Source organism: Tympanuchus pallidicinctus, unplaced genomic scaffold, assembly GCF_026119805.1.
Source record: "Tympanuchus pallidicinctus isolate F22 unplaced genomic scaffold, pur_lepc_1.0 scaffold2, whole genome shotgun sequence".
Taxonomy (NCBI): domain Eukaryota; kingdom Metazoa; phylum Chordata; class Aves; order Galliformes; family Phasianidae; genus Tympanuchus; species Tympanuchus pallidicinctus.
This window is the reverse complement of record NW_026294721.1, coordinates 34,375,262-34,390,759: the sequence shown is the minus strand read 5'-3', so window position 1 is coordinate 34,390,759 and position 15,498 is coordinate 34,375,262. Positions and strand designations below refer to the sequence as shown.

Below are 15,498 nucleotides of genomic sequence, written 5' to 3'. Positions count from 1 at the left end.
GATGGTATGCAAAAGTATGCAAACATCTATTTTAGTGCTTTCAGCTTATAAAAAAGGAGACCAGAGTGAAAAATCGTTAAATAAGTAGATAAGTATGCAACATAGGTTTGTTTTAGCTTCACGGGAGACGGACAAACAAGATCATACAGTCCTAAATTTCCACTGTTTGCCTGAGAGCAATGCTCTGTGTGTTTTTTTAAAGATCTTGTCAGTAAGCTCAGCCAAAGTATCTTGAAAATTTAAAAATTACTGTTTTTTGGGAGTAATCACTAGTAATACTGATCAACTGAACTTGTTTCCTTACATTCTTGTTTCTGTCCATTGGTGGTACCTTTCCATATAACTGCATTAAAATGGGGCACCTTGAGGATCTGGAACTATCTTCTAGTTCAAGGTGCAGTCATTATTAATGAACTGGGTATGTCAGTGCTTCATACTTTTCAAAGCCTGCAACAGTAACAACAGTGCATTATTAAATGAGAATTTTAAAATAATACAATAATTGTGTCAGTTGGTAATAGAATACAAAAATAATTGGGCCAATGCATTTCTATCCAGAGAGAGCTTACCTAACAAATTGAGGAAGACTGTGTTTTGGTATTGCACAGCTTTGGAAATGCAAGGTTCACAGAGCTTAGATAATAGTGAGCTGCAAACCTGCAGCATTTTACAATCCCCTGAACTGAACTAGCAATCCAAAAATACCAGTTTTCCAATTACTAGGCAATGCATTTCCCCTGACTGCTAACAGAAATGTATGCCATAAGAATCTGTTGGTTTGGAATGATTCTCACTATCGTAGAATAGTGTATGTAGTAAAATAAAATAAAATTATAAGCTAAAGAATTTAAATAAAAAGCTGAGTTAGTAAAAAAGCACTGAATGTTCCACAGTCCCAGGAATTTAGAAGATAAATGTTCAGAATTTTTCTTCCATAAGTCTATATGTTTCCTTTCACAAAGTTTTGATATGTTAACAGATATATATTTTAGCTTACTGGGTTATTTTCCATCTGATGAGGAAAATCTAAGCAATCTAAAAATCTGAGATGTTCAAAATGAGTTGTCAATCAAAATATAGCATAAATATGCACAAGCCTTTGGAGAAAAGGTGTTAATTTCATAAAAATTTCTCTAGATGAACTGTAAATTTTGTATTACAAAAAAGAAATATAAGCAGAACTCATGGAGGAGAAGAATAAACTTGCAATGAAGATCAAAGCTTGATGTCACAAAAAACCTTCACTGCTATTAGGTAATTCTTTTTCTCCTCTAGTCACACACAGAATAATTACAGAGTTTTATCTGTTTTTGTCAGGATGTAGGAAACACATTAGACAGACATGTAGAAGACATTCATCTGAATACTCGCAAATTTTCCTCACTGAATAAGAAATACTTAGATGACCTCTTTAGGTAGTTTCCAACTACAAATTACTTTAGTTTTATTCTTTCTATAGTAAATAAATGATGTACGCTCCTCTTTGGTAACAAAAGGACATCTCTTCAAGTATGTTTGTGCCCTTCAAAAAGAAGATAGCGCCTAGCAGAATTCTGAGGAGCATGTAGAGAAGTATTTCCTAATTCAGAGTCACCTTGATAACAGAAAGATGATCCACACAGAAATTTTTGAAAATTAAACTAAATATATTAATATCTTTGAATCTACCCAAGTTCCAGACTAACTAGTTAAATGGACCTGGTCTTTGTACTTGTTCCATTAAAACAAAGGACGTTGCAGTCACTTATGGTCTTGCTTTCATACTCACTAGAATTACTAAAACAGCCATTTTCAAATAGAGTAAACTAAGTCATACGTACAAGGGCACAACATAATGCATTTTTATTAAGAAAATAATTGGGGAAAATCCAGAAGAAGCAAATGCTCTTGAACTGTGAGAATTCCTGACTCAGGATTATGGTACAGATATTGGTGATCTGTTTGTAAGTGAATAATTATAATCATTCTACAAGTAAAAAGTTTCCAAAGAAGTTCTGATGAAACATTCATAGAATTGAATAAAATCTTGCTTCTAATCTCTCATTGAAAATGTAGAATATTTCAGTTTATTGCTTCCAGCAAATGTGATGCGTTTTTAAGAAACTTGATCTTTATATTTTTAAGAATGAAAAAAGAAGGGAAATTGCCTGTTGACTCTGATTTATGAAAGAACTTGCCTCACTTTTAAGCCATAAAAGAGTACATTCATTCTTTCTTACAAAAAAATTAAAAAAAAAGCCAATTGCAGCAATTTTCCAGCTGCTTTTTTCTTTCTTTTTTTTTTTTTTAATATGAAAATTCAACTACTGCCATCTATTGATACACAGTGAAGGGTCCCTCTGAAAGAGCACATCTTCCCTCCATCCTTTCTAAAAGTAAAATATCAAGAGTGAAAATAGGGCACTGAAAGAATTCTTCTCTTTCATAGTAGTGAAACACAGTGATTTTGGGAATTAAGATTAAGTAGTAATTTGAGAGCAAAAGACCAGGCTGCTTTTAATTTAGAGGTAAATCTTCAAACATGAAGGACAACACCCACATATACTGGGGAGATCTGTCATTAAATGACTTGTCTAATAAACACATCCAAAATGCCTATTTGCACTACGCTCATTAGATCATATTCAGGTGCGTTGGCCTGCATTCAGCTCTTTAATAGCAGCCTCATCTCACTGGACATGCTCATTCTCAAAGTCTTTGGAAAACATCCTGTGTTTCCAATCATCTGTGGAAGGAATGCACTGACCTGAATTAATTAACTGAAATCAAGCCAGTATTATAAAGGAACAAGACCAAAAAAAGAAATGCACTGAATCAGAACAAGAAGAGAGTTCTGACTTTCACAAAGCTCAGGCTTCACAACAGAGAGGAAATTTTGATCTTCAGGAAACTGCCATTACAGCTGAGGAATGCAGTTAGAGCAGGGCAAGCTCATGGGAGCGGAAGGAAAGGCAAGGAAAGGTCTGAAGTAGAATATAGTCATTTCTTGCTGTTGTACATCACAGCAAATATAGTGCAATTCTCCAATACTTATTTTGGTTTCTCTTGTGCTGAACAGCAACAGCACTCATTACCTCCTTTATTCTACGAACTAAGGTCTGCGTCTATATAACATACATTGCTCTCCCTTTCTCAAATGAATAACAAGGCTATTTACAGCTTCCATGAACATTTCTTCACTCACTGCCTCTTGCATCTTCAGCTGATGATGCACATATAAGAATTTTGCCCTTCAGAAAACAAGCTTGGCTTATCTGTATGGAAATCTGGCTTATTAATTTGTTTTCAGCTGAGTATACAAAATATCTGCTGTGCACTTTCTACATTTTGTCAACATCTTGCTAATTACTTAAATGATGCAGTTTTTTGGTTTTTTGTTTTTTGGTGTTGTTTTTTTTTTTTTTTTTTTAAATTTTTAATGAGACATATTGGGGAGAGGGAAAGTGGAGAGTCTGTCTTCAGTTACTCATTTCATTTATTCAAATTACAGCTTTCCAATCCAATATTGCAGAAAAAAAAAATGCTCCAGGGTAAATTTGGAAGTCTGTTTCATTATGATCCCTTAAGTATAATGTAATTAGAATCATGCCATGAATGAATAACAGTTTAGAAGCAATTATTTTATGACTAGGTGAATTTCTACCTCACAGCAAATATTCTCACATTTTTGTCTGCTAGCCTTTTCAGCTGCTGTTAAGATTAGAAAGATTAAATAGGCATTTATAATCATGAAAGGAAACCAAGAGCAATCTTACTCTTGTTTGAGAAAGCTGAACTGGGGAAACTGAAGACTTGGGTCGGCCGTAGGTCCTGTGAAATAAGCTGGGGCATGATAGAGACCAGATGCAGAGCTCACTGAAGACTCACAGTGTCTATTGGATGGGGACTTTCAGAAACTGCTGGTCCTTAGTCCGTGATCAGTGTCTTGGAAGAAACACAACACAGATTCAGTGTTAGGTTGGAGAGGGCTTTAACTGATGGAAGCACAACACCCTCATGGTGATATGTCTGAGCATAGACGTGCAATGAACACAGAGAAAACTGAATTCAATTAGCCCACAAATCAGTTAATTGCTCTATTACAGAAAGGTAAGAATGGAGACTTCAGAGCTGAGGCAGTTCTCAGCTTATTGCTCTCACTCTCTGCTTGAGTTAGAGCTGCCAATTATGTCATCTCAGGGTATTTCTGTTTCAAGAACCAAGCATCAATGGAGAGCTTCCAGGACTGCTATAGATTTCATGACTGGTAGTTTCCTGACAAGTATTTGAAAAAACTAGAGTGGTAACCATAAGTAATTCACTTCTTAAGAAATTATACTATTTAGACATTATAGATGAAAAACATATAAACAATCTCTTTAGCCATGTGAAGGAATTCTGCCCTTCCTAATTAGGATTGTGTAGTCTACAACTCTGCCATACCATGTGAAACAGTGCAAAATAAGAAGTGCATTGCTAATTGCTTCTTCATTTCAGCATTGTGCAAGAACTGTAAGTCATTTAGTATTCAACCTGAAAACTTAGCTTCATATATCTCTGGTGGAATTCCCATTTGAAAGCCTTGGAGCTCACCAGAAGTGTGTCCCTTCTTTCTTTTCTACTAAACTTATTTTTCTTTTAAAATAAAAGTTACATTAGTTATTATTATAACAGTCTGCACATAATCTGCTGAGAATAAATATCCATGTAATGAGCCTGAAATGATATGGTAATTTCTTAATTCAAAATGATTATATGGCTATTTGTGCCCTCTAAAATAAGGTATTACTTATTCAGCTCAAACAAATTACTGTTTGCCCAGGTTTTGAACTCTGGTAAACAGTAGCATAACAGTCAGCTGAATACAAATTCTGAAACAATTTTATGTTAGATGTTTACTCACACAGAAACAGAAACAAATATTTGACAAAGCAACAGACTTTAGTACAACCAAGGGAGAAACAACAAATAGGCCTTGAAAATAGAACTGAAAACACAGCCAAGTCAGTGTTGGGTCTGACAAGGTCACCAGCTGGCACAAAGTCACCTCGATGCCTGCTATAAAGTCTCACAAGCTTGAAAACGTAGATAAAAAAGTGGGATTTGCTTAGTTTATTTCAGCTTGTTGTTTGCATCAGAATTAACTGCACAACTCCCTTCATCACCTGGAGACACAGATAGGAAAGCCAACGCAGAGATGAAAACTGGAAGAAGGAACATGAGAAGCTATTCACATTATTGATTCTTCCAAGTCAATAAAAAGTCTTCCACTAGCTTTAATGGAGTCTAGAGAAGACCTAGATTTCAGAGCACTAATAAAAGATTTAAAAGTCACCTCGTTCTAAGTGGCAATACAAGGCTTTTTATTAACTTTAATAATATCAGCTAAAGCCACAGGCACTCATGACTATTGACTGCTAAATGGCAATTCCTAGCTTTCTCAGCCTGAAGGATGACTGATAATGAAGGACTTGTAGACAGATTGGTGCTGCTTTGTATGAAGGCAGAGCCCTTCAAAACCCAGAGTGGACTTCAAGTATTTCCTAGACATGAATGAATGTGCACTCAGTGAATTATGCAAGTGAATGAAATTGTGTGTACTAATCATTCTGTTATGATTAAATATTTGGGCCTGTGATGAAAATTAAATCTATACTTGATTTCCTATGTCTGTGCTGCCCAAATACTCATTTATTTCCTTTTCTTGATTGAAACTCAGTGGATTGAGACTTAAACCTGTATCTGTACTTGGAGTTGCAGACTGCACTCATAGAAATGGACCTGTACGCATGATCTGTTATACCATTTCCTGCTTCTAGAAAAGAAATTAAAATCAACTTAAATCTGATGCATCCTAATTACATACCTCCTGGCTGAGGAATAAAATTCAATAACCAACTTTCCACTTAAAAAAACATAGGCAACACGCAATAATCTGAAGAAAATATTTTTAGAGGATGTCAGATTACAAGGAAGAAACATTATATAAATGTTTTCAACCTAGAACAGAGCCATCCAAAAGGTGTGGTGAATAAAACATTCCTTCATATTCAGAGATGTCTCAGATCCACTCCTAACAAGAGTAAGTAGCTGCTCCAAATCTCTAAGAAAATACTGCTTATTTCCAGTTAACATATGTGCAAAACAGTATGTAAAACTTTGCATAACTTAAATTATAGCATTCATTTTTATGTACAACTGATTTTTTTCTTACAGCATTTGGTATCCTTGAGCTTATTTGTGCATCAGATTATTGCAATATCGTTACTTAGAACTACTGCAGAAAAATCAACATTGTTCTTCATTTGCTTTAGTTTTTAAAAATGCAATTTGTGGAATCTGACCAAATAGAAAAAAATTCTACTTTGCACATCATTGATAGGGTTAGAATTAAAATTCCTCAACCAGCTGTTTTGCATTATTTGAAAAAAAAAAAAAAAAACAAACAAAAAAACCTGCATGTAATGGTAAAACATAATATCACTCACACAATTTTATTATGTTAACATTTTTCTTTTAGTCTGACATAAATGGCATAAATTTGGTAGCTTGTGACAGCCTATTAGTTAATAGTTCCACCACTGTTTCTTGCAAACAGCAATGAAGATTGTTTGGTCTGTCTCACATATTTATGGTACAACCAACAAAACCTCCACTACCTTCAAGATGCTGTTCCCACTACTTCTAATGGGACTTCCATCACTGTGTTTAGATCTGAACACTCCACTACTAGTAGCAGTACATGTAAAAGAGTGGAACAGAATATCTAGAATTGGAAAGGATCAAAAGGATCATCAAGTCCAACTCCTGGTTCCACAAAGAACCACCCCAAAAATCAAACCATATTTATGAGAGTGCTGTTCAAATGATTCTTGTAGTTCAGAATGCTTGGTGCCACAACCTGGGGAGCCTGTTCCATGCCCACTACCCTCCGGCGAAGAACCTTTTCCTAACACCCAACCTAACCCTCCCCTGAATGGCTCCATGCCATTCCCTTGGGCCCTGTACCTATCATCAACACTGACCTTCCACTCCTTGTGAGGAGCTGTAGGCTGATGAGGTCTACACTCATTTTGTATAGGTCAAGGAACATCAGTTGCTCCCCATACATCTTGCTCTCTATACCTGTCTTCTTCCTAGCCCTCCTTTCGGCACTCTAATAGCTTAATGCCCTTCTTAAGTTGTGGCCCCAGATTTGCACTCAGTGCATGAAATGCATACAGGCGCCTTTGTCCATTTTAGGTGATGATATCCAAATGATCTTGAACATATCAACTGAAACTTCAGCTTTTATTCTAATTTAAATGTTATTTTACCGTCTCGAATAAATGCATCTTACCTGTCTCAACAATATTGCCTGTTTTCAGCTTATTTGGCTTTAAGTCAAGCCTCAGTTGCTCTATAATGATTTGTTCAAGTTTATGACATTACACATTGTTGACTAACAGCCTCATTTTGCTTACCGTCAACATTACAGCTGGTTTTGAATTTTTCTAAGTTGCCTATTCTGGCATGAATTTAATTTCATTGATGTTTAACACTGATCCTGAGGGCTCCTCTTTGACTGTTTGTCACCCAAAGATCAAATACTTTTGCTGTTGACTTTTAAAATCAATTATAATCTTGCAGGATTTGGCTGAGAGGATAACCCAAAGTGAAAGGCAACGAGTCTTAAGAGAGAAAGTTTCCTGATGCATTAAATAAGATTGATTTTCTACGTGCAGAAACAAAAGATCTAGTAAAAGAAAGGAGAAAAAAAAAAAAAAAAAAGGAGCTAAGTCTTTCCTATGATACATATAAAATGTGCATAAATCCATATTGCTGTTGTTGAATTTTAGGATCTGTTATAATAGAGGACAGTCTGGCAAAGTGCTGGAGGGATGCTGTTACACAACATGTTCACAAGACTTAAAGGCACCTTTTCTTCTTTCTTTAAACACTTCAGTTTTTCCTGTGACATATTCTATCTTTAGTTCAATTAATAAAATAAAACAAAACAAAAAGTTAAATATATCCCTGTCAATAAATCCCTTTAACCTAATATTAAGAAACAACAAAAATCTAATTGAAGTGCAATTTTTCATTTCTACACATTTCCTCATCTGCTTCCTAGTTCTGATAGTTTTGTTAATTGGATCTGAACTAAATGTCCAAATTTAACAGAACAATTGAGCCAAACTGAAGTAATGCACTACATAATTTTTTTGTTGTTAATAGATAAATGCCTTCACTTTCAGAGTCATTTTCTTATCTATATAAGTGACTAATACAGATTAATAGACTCCTTGGAAAAATACACAATACCTTAGAAGAACAAGCAAATATTTTCTTGAAAATATCCTTTTCACACTGTGAACAACAATTCCTCCAATTCACAGAAAAGATATACATTTGCTTTACAGTTTGAATTAAGTTGGAAAACATTTTAAGGTACTGAATTTGAATTTTTTTGGAGGAATTATTCACATATGGAAAAGCAGAAGGTCACTAAAAACAGATTTTAAAGTGATGTATTTTAAAAGCTTATTTTTACAGCATATTGAATCATCGCAGAAGATAAGCATAAGAGTACAAGGCCTTTTGTCTAGCAGTTCTTAGTAAGGAGTTGCTGTTATGTGATCGATAACAGGGAAGAAGCTTGGGAAAAGACAGCCAGAAGGTAGAAAACAGTGATAGAGAAGCAACTCAGGGAAAGATGGAAGAGCTGCAAATAGCAGACTCAGAGAAGTTAAAGAAAAGAGCAGATGGGCTGGCAGAAAAAGCTACTCAGAGAAGCCTGTGATAATATAATTGCTTAATTGGCTAGAGCGTCTGAGCAAGGAACTGCAGGATTGCCCTTTATTTGTCTTTCCAGGCCACAGATTGCTATAAGTAGCTTCTTTTTACTCCTTCTGCTTTTCAGTTTCTCCTTCCCACAGTTGAGAACCTTCCCATTAATGAGAATTTGTCATTACAGAAGCAAGCCACAAAGTCCTGAGAGACAGGGAATGACCTCTCCTGAGGTCAGTGCATACATACACTGACATGGAACAGAAATCCAGAATTGTTAGGAAATAATTTCACCTAAAAATTATGTTTGGAAATGTTTTTGTTTTCCAAACACCAGTATATTTTCCTTCTGAAAACTGCTTTTTTTTTTTTTTAGTCCAAATGGCAACAATTTATTGTATTGAACAGGACAATATATTCTGCTAAATAATCAATGATAATCATTTTCTTAGAATATTGTCTTCTGGGATTTGGACATTTTTAGCACAAGTGAGGAAGTTTCAAGTTACAGCCAATTATATAGCCATGTAAGTCATTAGCTAGCTATATGTATTTCAATCACATTATCTAGGGAGGAGTATTTCTCAACCCCACAGAGAAAATGGAAGCCCAGGCAATAACAGCAATACAAATGTGGCTACATGCTGATCAGCTCATGAACAAAAGAAAATGAACCATTTCAGGTTCAGGAATACAGTGTTTTATTTCAATCAAAAATGCCAAAACAAAATATTTCAATTTCTCCAAATGAGTGTTCTGTGGGCTGGTGTTAAAATTCCATCTTCCTCAAAATAAAAGCAAATCTCGATATAGCCCAGGGGAGGAAACCATGCAATTTCTTCTCATCTACTTGTTTCTACTCCTCATTTTCAGAACACATCCTAAATTATAGAAGTAGTTAGTAAAGAGGCCAGTGAACATTATGAAATGTTTAAAAAGAGATAGTCTGAGCTTCACAGTAAGTTAGTAGGAACCATAGGAGTCTAAAGAACCCTACCAGTGTGATGAAAATAAAATTTTATTTGGGGTAGAATCATCGCAACTGAAATCTAAACAAAAATAAACAGATCCATGATGTAACTGTTCATGCACATACAAAACACTAAAAACAAATTAATAAAGATATCCTGTTGTCAGAACTCAGCATTAATTTGCTTTCCAATTCCAGTCAATTTGTTATCACAAATGCCTTCTATTAAAATGTTTTATCTGATACAGGGTGAATTAAAACTATCTTTTTATTCTGATGATAGAGATGCACTTAGCAGCATATAAAATAGTGATTTAATGGACACTTAATGGTCCGACGCTTTAAATGAACAAATCATAAATTAAAGCTTTCGTAGACTTTTATGCTTTCCCATTTGGATCCTAAAAACACAATTTGCATTCATTATTTAGGGCTGATATATAGTAGTTTGCCTCTCAATGACATTCAGTTGTATCACAATGTTTGTCCCCATCGCACACTTGATAACAACATTTTGCCTTTTAAGAAGCTCTTCATTTAAGGTCCTGCTCACAGCCCTCCCAAGCTGAAGATGGGCAGAATCGTTTCAAACTCCTCTGGGTAACTGAATTTACTGAAATAACTAGAAACTGAGCAATTGCTAGCTATAAATCTATTTCTTCTTCTCCAATTCACTTCATAATTTCAATCGACACAGTAGGGCGTGGATTTCCAAATCATCATGTGAAAACTGAGCCAAAAACCTTGATAAGTAAATCATAGTCTTGTATGCACCAGATATGACACTGCAAGAAATACCTTCACAGAAATAGATTTGAAAAAACACATTTTTTCCCTTCTGTAAGTATTTTGTGTTTTAAAATGCTCTTCTATATGTTTTTTACATCTGAACATTTACTACTGCGAACCAAGGAACCTCAAACTATGATACCTGCTTGTCTCACAAGAAGGTGAACCAGAAGAAATAAAACCTCAAAACCTACTGAAATCAAAGCATCAAGATATGTAAGTTCTTAAGCACAGCAATACACATATTCTAAATTGAATTCAAGGACTTCTACCCTACTACCTGGCAGTTTATGTCCTGGTCCTCAGTCCTGGGAGAGGGAAGGCAATTCTGTGCTCCCCAGCATCCTCAACCATGACTTGATAGAAGAGAAGGTTCATAGGAGGTAACTGTGCCAGTCCTTTAAGCATTTCTTAGAAAGAGGAGGAAAAAGTCACTACAGGTTTCATTCAAGGCATTTATAAGAAATCACACATCAGACTGCTTGGTAGCAAAGGCAGAAACACTCTGTCCTGTACCCATTTCCACCCGCATATGCAAACCATGCAGCTGGCCTTTCCTTCAAACCCCCAGTACGAAAGCCTCTGCTCCCATCATTACTGTCTAATAGAGTACTCTAGAATCTGTCCAAATAGGAAGACAAATCTGTAGCAACAAAGGCATAGCTGTTTTTCTCTTTTGTTTTAACCAGTAGTTAATCCTCTCTTGTAGTTTACCTGGCAAGCAGCTCGCAAAACAGCTGGTCACTCACTCACTCCTCCAATTCCAGTGAGAATGAGGAGAGAATTGGGGAAAAAAACATAGAGCTCTTGGTTAGAGAGTATAACACTTTATTTATCGAGACAGTAAAGGAAAATCACAATGGTAATGATAATAACGTAACATAAATTTACAAAATCAGTGTTGCACAACACAGTTGCTCGCCATCTCTCAACCAATGCCCACCCAGTCTCTGAGCAGCAGCCATTCCCCTGGCCAGTTCCCCTCGTTTTTATGGCTGGGTTTTTTTTGTCACATGATATGGTATGATATAATATGGAATATGCCTTTGGCTAGTTTAAGTCAGCTCTGTTCTGTTTATGCCCCCTCCTGGCTTACAGTGCTCTTCCAACCCCCTTGCTGGCAGGGCAGTATGAAAAGCTGAAAAACTGATATGTTCTTAGCTCTATACTACACTGCTCAGCGACAACTAAAACACCAGTGTGTTATCAACACTGTTTTTCTCCTCAAGTCAAATTATAGCATCATACCAGAATCCAAGAAGAAAATTAACTGTCTCACATGCAAATAGAACCAATAACTTTTTTAAGGGGCCGTTTTTATACACACGTTCTGCTGTACATGTAACATAATCCTACACATTATTCAGTTTCTCTTCTTCCTGCATCACTGTGGCTTTCAATACATAAGTAATTTGTGATTGAAACAAATATACAAGCACCATATAACACACACATACACATAGATTTCTGGATTTATATATTCATTTTGCATATAAATATTACTTTTATTGAAATATAGTACTTACCTAAAATAAAAATAATTTCTTAGTCAAAATATTCCTGGTTAAAAGCAATAAAGCCAAAATAATTTAATCATTTCCTCAATACATTTTTGAAATTTTGAAGTAGAATGCCTTCAATTATTTTTTTCAGAATAAGTAATGGAAATAATTTTAATATTACAGAAATAATTTTACTATTTTTTTTTCCCCCAACAGCTTCAATTAATTTAGAGGGTTGTTTTATTTCATTTCTGAATTGCTCCTGCACATGCTGGTTTATCACAATCTGCTAATAAAGCATTTTCAGATTGTTTCAATGGTAACACATAGGTGGAGTATTTGTTGACCCCATAATAAGGTGTGCTTGCATTTTTTCTTCTTGTACTGTATGACTAGAACTTACCTCATTTTTAAATGTGTTGTCGTCTCTAGGTCATTTCAGCCATTTCTGCCTTCTGCACCGTTTCTTCCCAGTAAATATCTATATTTGCAATAATTCTCTCCTGACCAATTAGTATTGGAAGTATCATACTTCATTTCCTCCTATTCTCTTTCACTTCCATTTTCAACTTCTTCTATACTGCAAGCCTAACAGGATTATATAAATATCAATATCAGTATCTCAAATGATAGATTCTCAAATGTAAGATCTCAAATGATCTTTTCCTCCCACAAGTAGTATAGTTTTCTTTTTTATTTCATACAAAACTTTATTGCATTTTTAAAATATATAAGCAACAGTTTAATGCCATAAAAATGAATGTGAATTTCATCACAAAAAATGTGTTTAAGTAAAAAGAGACATGAGAGTAAGAAAAGGTTAAAAAATAAGATATTTTTATGCATACTAAGTCTTCCCAACATAGTTTTCTAGTTGCTTAATATGTGTGACACAGTCAAATCTACACTGTCTATTTCATCTGTTTCAGGGCTGTATTCATTCCAATTAGAACAAAAATCCTCTTTATAAATTGCCATGTGATGCCTGTTCTTCATCCAGCCAGCTTTGGGACTGCTAATACAATCACTTGTAAACCATTATCAGACCTTCAGCAATTCATATGCTTACATATGAATGTAAACATTACATATGAATGAAAAACAGTCTTCATATTTCTGTCATCTTTCAGGGACTTTGGATATTAAATGAATTGCTCTGTGACAGTCTGCAAAGAAAAGACTTAAAATTATTGTATAAAAAGTCTGTTCAATTTCCTTAATTAAAAATTACTATAAATAGTCTATTAATTGGTCTTTTGGCATTTTTGTTGAATTTATATGTGACAAATGCTGGAACAAGCCTAATTAGACATATTAGTGTGAACTATTGTTAGGGTGCTATCGCATGCCAGTTCTGCAACATATTTCTTCTATAGAATTTAATGCTTAAACCTTTTATAATTGAAGGCTAACCATATCCATTACATATGCTTATTTGTATACAGAGCTCTTTCTTCTTGTAACCAGGTAGTCAAACAAATGTTATATTCAAAGCACTGAATACACCTTCTAATAACTACAGATATGAGAAAGCACTTTTATATTAGCTTCCCAGAACTCATCACAGGAAGGAGAGCAGCAGGACAAAAATTAGGACTGATCTCCTCTCTCTCTTTTGTAAAACTTAAGAGATTTACATAAGAGATTTCAGATCTCTTAAGAGCAGATTCCCTGCCTATCAAACCATTCTGACGAATTTACATCAAAGTAAGACAATATAACACACTTTTTTCTTGTTTTCTTGTATTGTTTTCTTTTGTTTTTCCTGTTTTACTGATACAAATATTCCTAAATTAATATAATGCATACAGTGGCACTCTAAAAATCTATGTTCCAATAACGAGGGAATTTCACATAATTATATTGTAGATTGTATAAGTGTTTTTATGTGTAATCAGGATTACATGGCTCCTTATTCAAATATCTTACAAGTGTTGTGTTATAACAGAGAGGCTTAACTCTAGAAGAGTTTACTTTCCTTCAGAAGTGATTTTGATTATCCCTGAGTTTTCCTACAGAATTGCTGCTTTCTCATTTCCATCTAACTACTTTGCCCTTAATCCCTTCTACCTTTATCAGTCTCCATTGCCTCTGTTTGGATTATTTCAAACTTCAGGTTATATGAAGACTTATTTTACAGCACTGGCCCATTTAAAAGGTTTTCAGATTTGATGTGTGGCTTTTCTGCATGAAAGTATTGCAGTTATCATTGTAAAAGATCTTTAGATTGAGTAGCATCATGGTGACTGAAGTCCAGTTAATGTGCAAACAGTCCCATTATTAATATGCAAGAATATGACTTGAATAGTCTTGCTGAATGATTCATTTTGCACACTATCACTATATTTGGAGTAGTTTATAAGGACCACTGCTATCTCCAAAGTTGATCGTGAGCTACAAGGAAACCCCAGTTAATTAATTCTTACATTAACTTTAGATAAGATCCTCTCCAAAACAAATGCTCAACCTTTTTCAGGAGAATCTCACTTGTTTGATTTGATCTTCTTTCAGCATGGAAGAACATATTTGGGAAATCCTTTCTGCTTTCACAAGGCAAAAATACCTTTTGCAGACACAATCGGCAAAATCCTGTCTTCAGTGGTTGTTTTTTTTTTTTTGCAACAAGTTTTAAAGAACAATAAAGGTTTGTGTAAGAAAGCTTTTCTATTTGAATCTGTAATATGTCTATTTATCCAAATGCTCTTTACCAAATGCTCTCTCTTCCCTGCAAATCCATTTGCAGTTTCTGCTAAATAATGACAGAAACAGGAAAAAAATTGTATTCTAGAAAAGCTTCAGACACATAAATGACAGCAAGACAATAGATACTTCTAAATTAAATTAAATTAAATTGGGACTGGAGCACCTCCCCTATGAGGAGAGGCTGAGGGAGCTGGACTTGTTCAGCCTGGAGAAAAGAAGGCTGCCGGGTGACCTCATTGCAGCCTTTCAGTACCTAAAGTGAGCCTACAAACAGGAGGGGAATCAACTCTTTGAAAGGGTTGACATGTGTAGGACGAGGGGAAATGGTTTCAAGCTGAGGGAGGAGAGATTTAGGTTGGACATCAAGGGGAAATTCTTTACCCAGAGATTGAAGAGGTACTGGAACAGGCTGCCCAGAGAGGTTGTGGATGCCCCGTCCTTGGAAGTGTTCAAGGCCAGGTTGGATGGGGCCCTGGGCAGCCTGATTTAGCATTAAACATGGAGTTTAGTGGCCCTGCATGTGGCAGGAGAGCTGGAGATTCATGATCCTTGAGGTCTCTTCAAACCCTGGCCATTCTGTGATTCTGTGAAATTGAACAAGAATAATTAATATAAACATAGTAGGACACAGCAAAGTAAAATACACCAAGAAGTTCATTAAAAGCACATAAGTAAAGAGGTTTAATGAATATTAGCAACGATGAATAAACAATGTATTACAAATGTCAATCACATAAATTAACTTAAAACAAAAAGCTAATAATACAACTGTTTAAAAGCAGACAT

The 15,498-nt window shown here is 35.1% G+C and overlaps 1 long non-coding RNA gene across 2 annotated transcripts in view; it reads right to left on the bottom strand.

The window, feature by feature from the left end:
- LOC128080423 (uncharacterized) overlaps positions 1 to 15,296 on the bottom strand; it is a 35,974-nt gene extending 20,678 nt beyond the window's left edge. Inside the window, exons 1-3 of one of the 2 annotated variants that reach the window (XR_008206671.1) lie at positions 15,094 to 15,296; positions 11,222 to 12,597; positions 10,788 to 10,917 (exon numbers count right to left, since the gene is read on the bottom strand). This is a non-coding gene — a long non-coding RNA (uncharacterized LOC128080423). Of the gene's footprint in view, positions 1 to 10,787; positions 12,598 to 15,093 lie in introns of both variants that reach the window. The other variant, XR_008206670.1, reaches the window with a different exon arrangement.
- Positions 15,297 to 15,498: the final 202 nt, after the last annotated feature.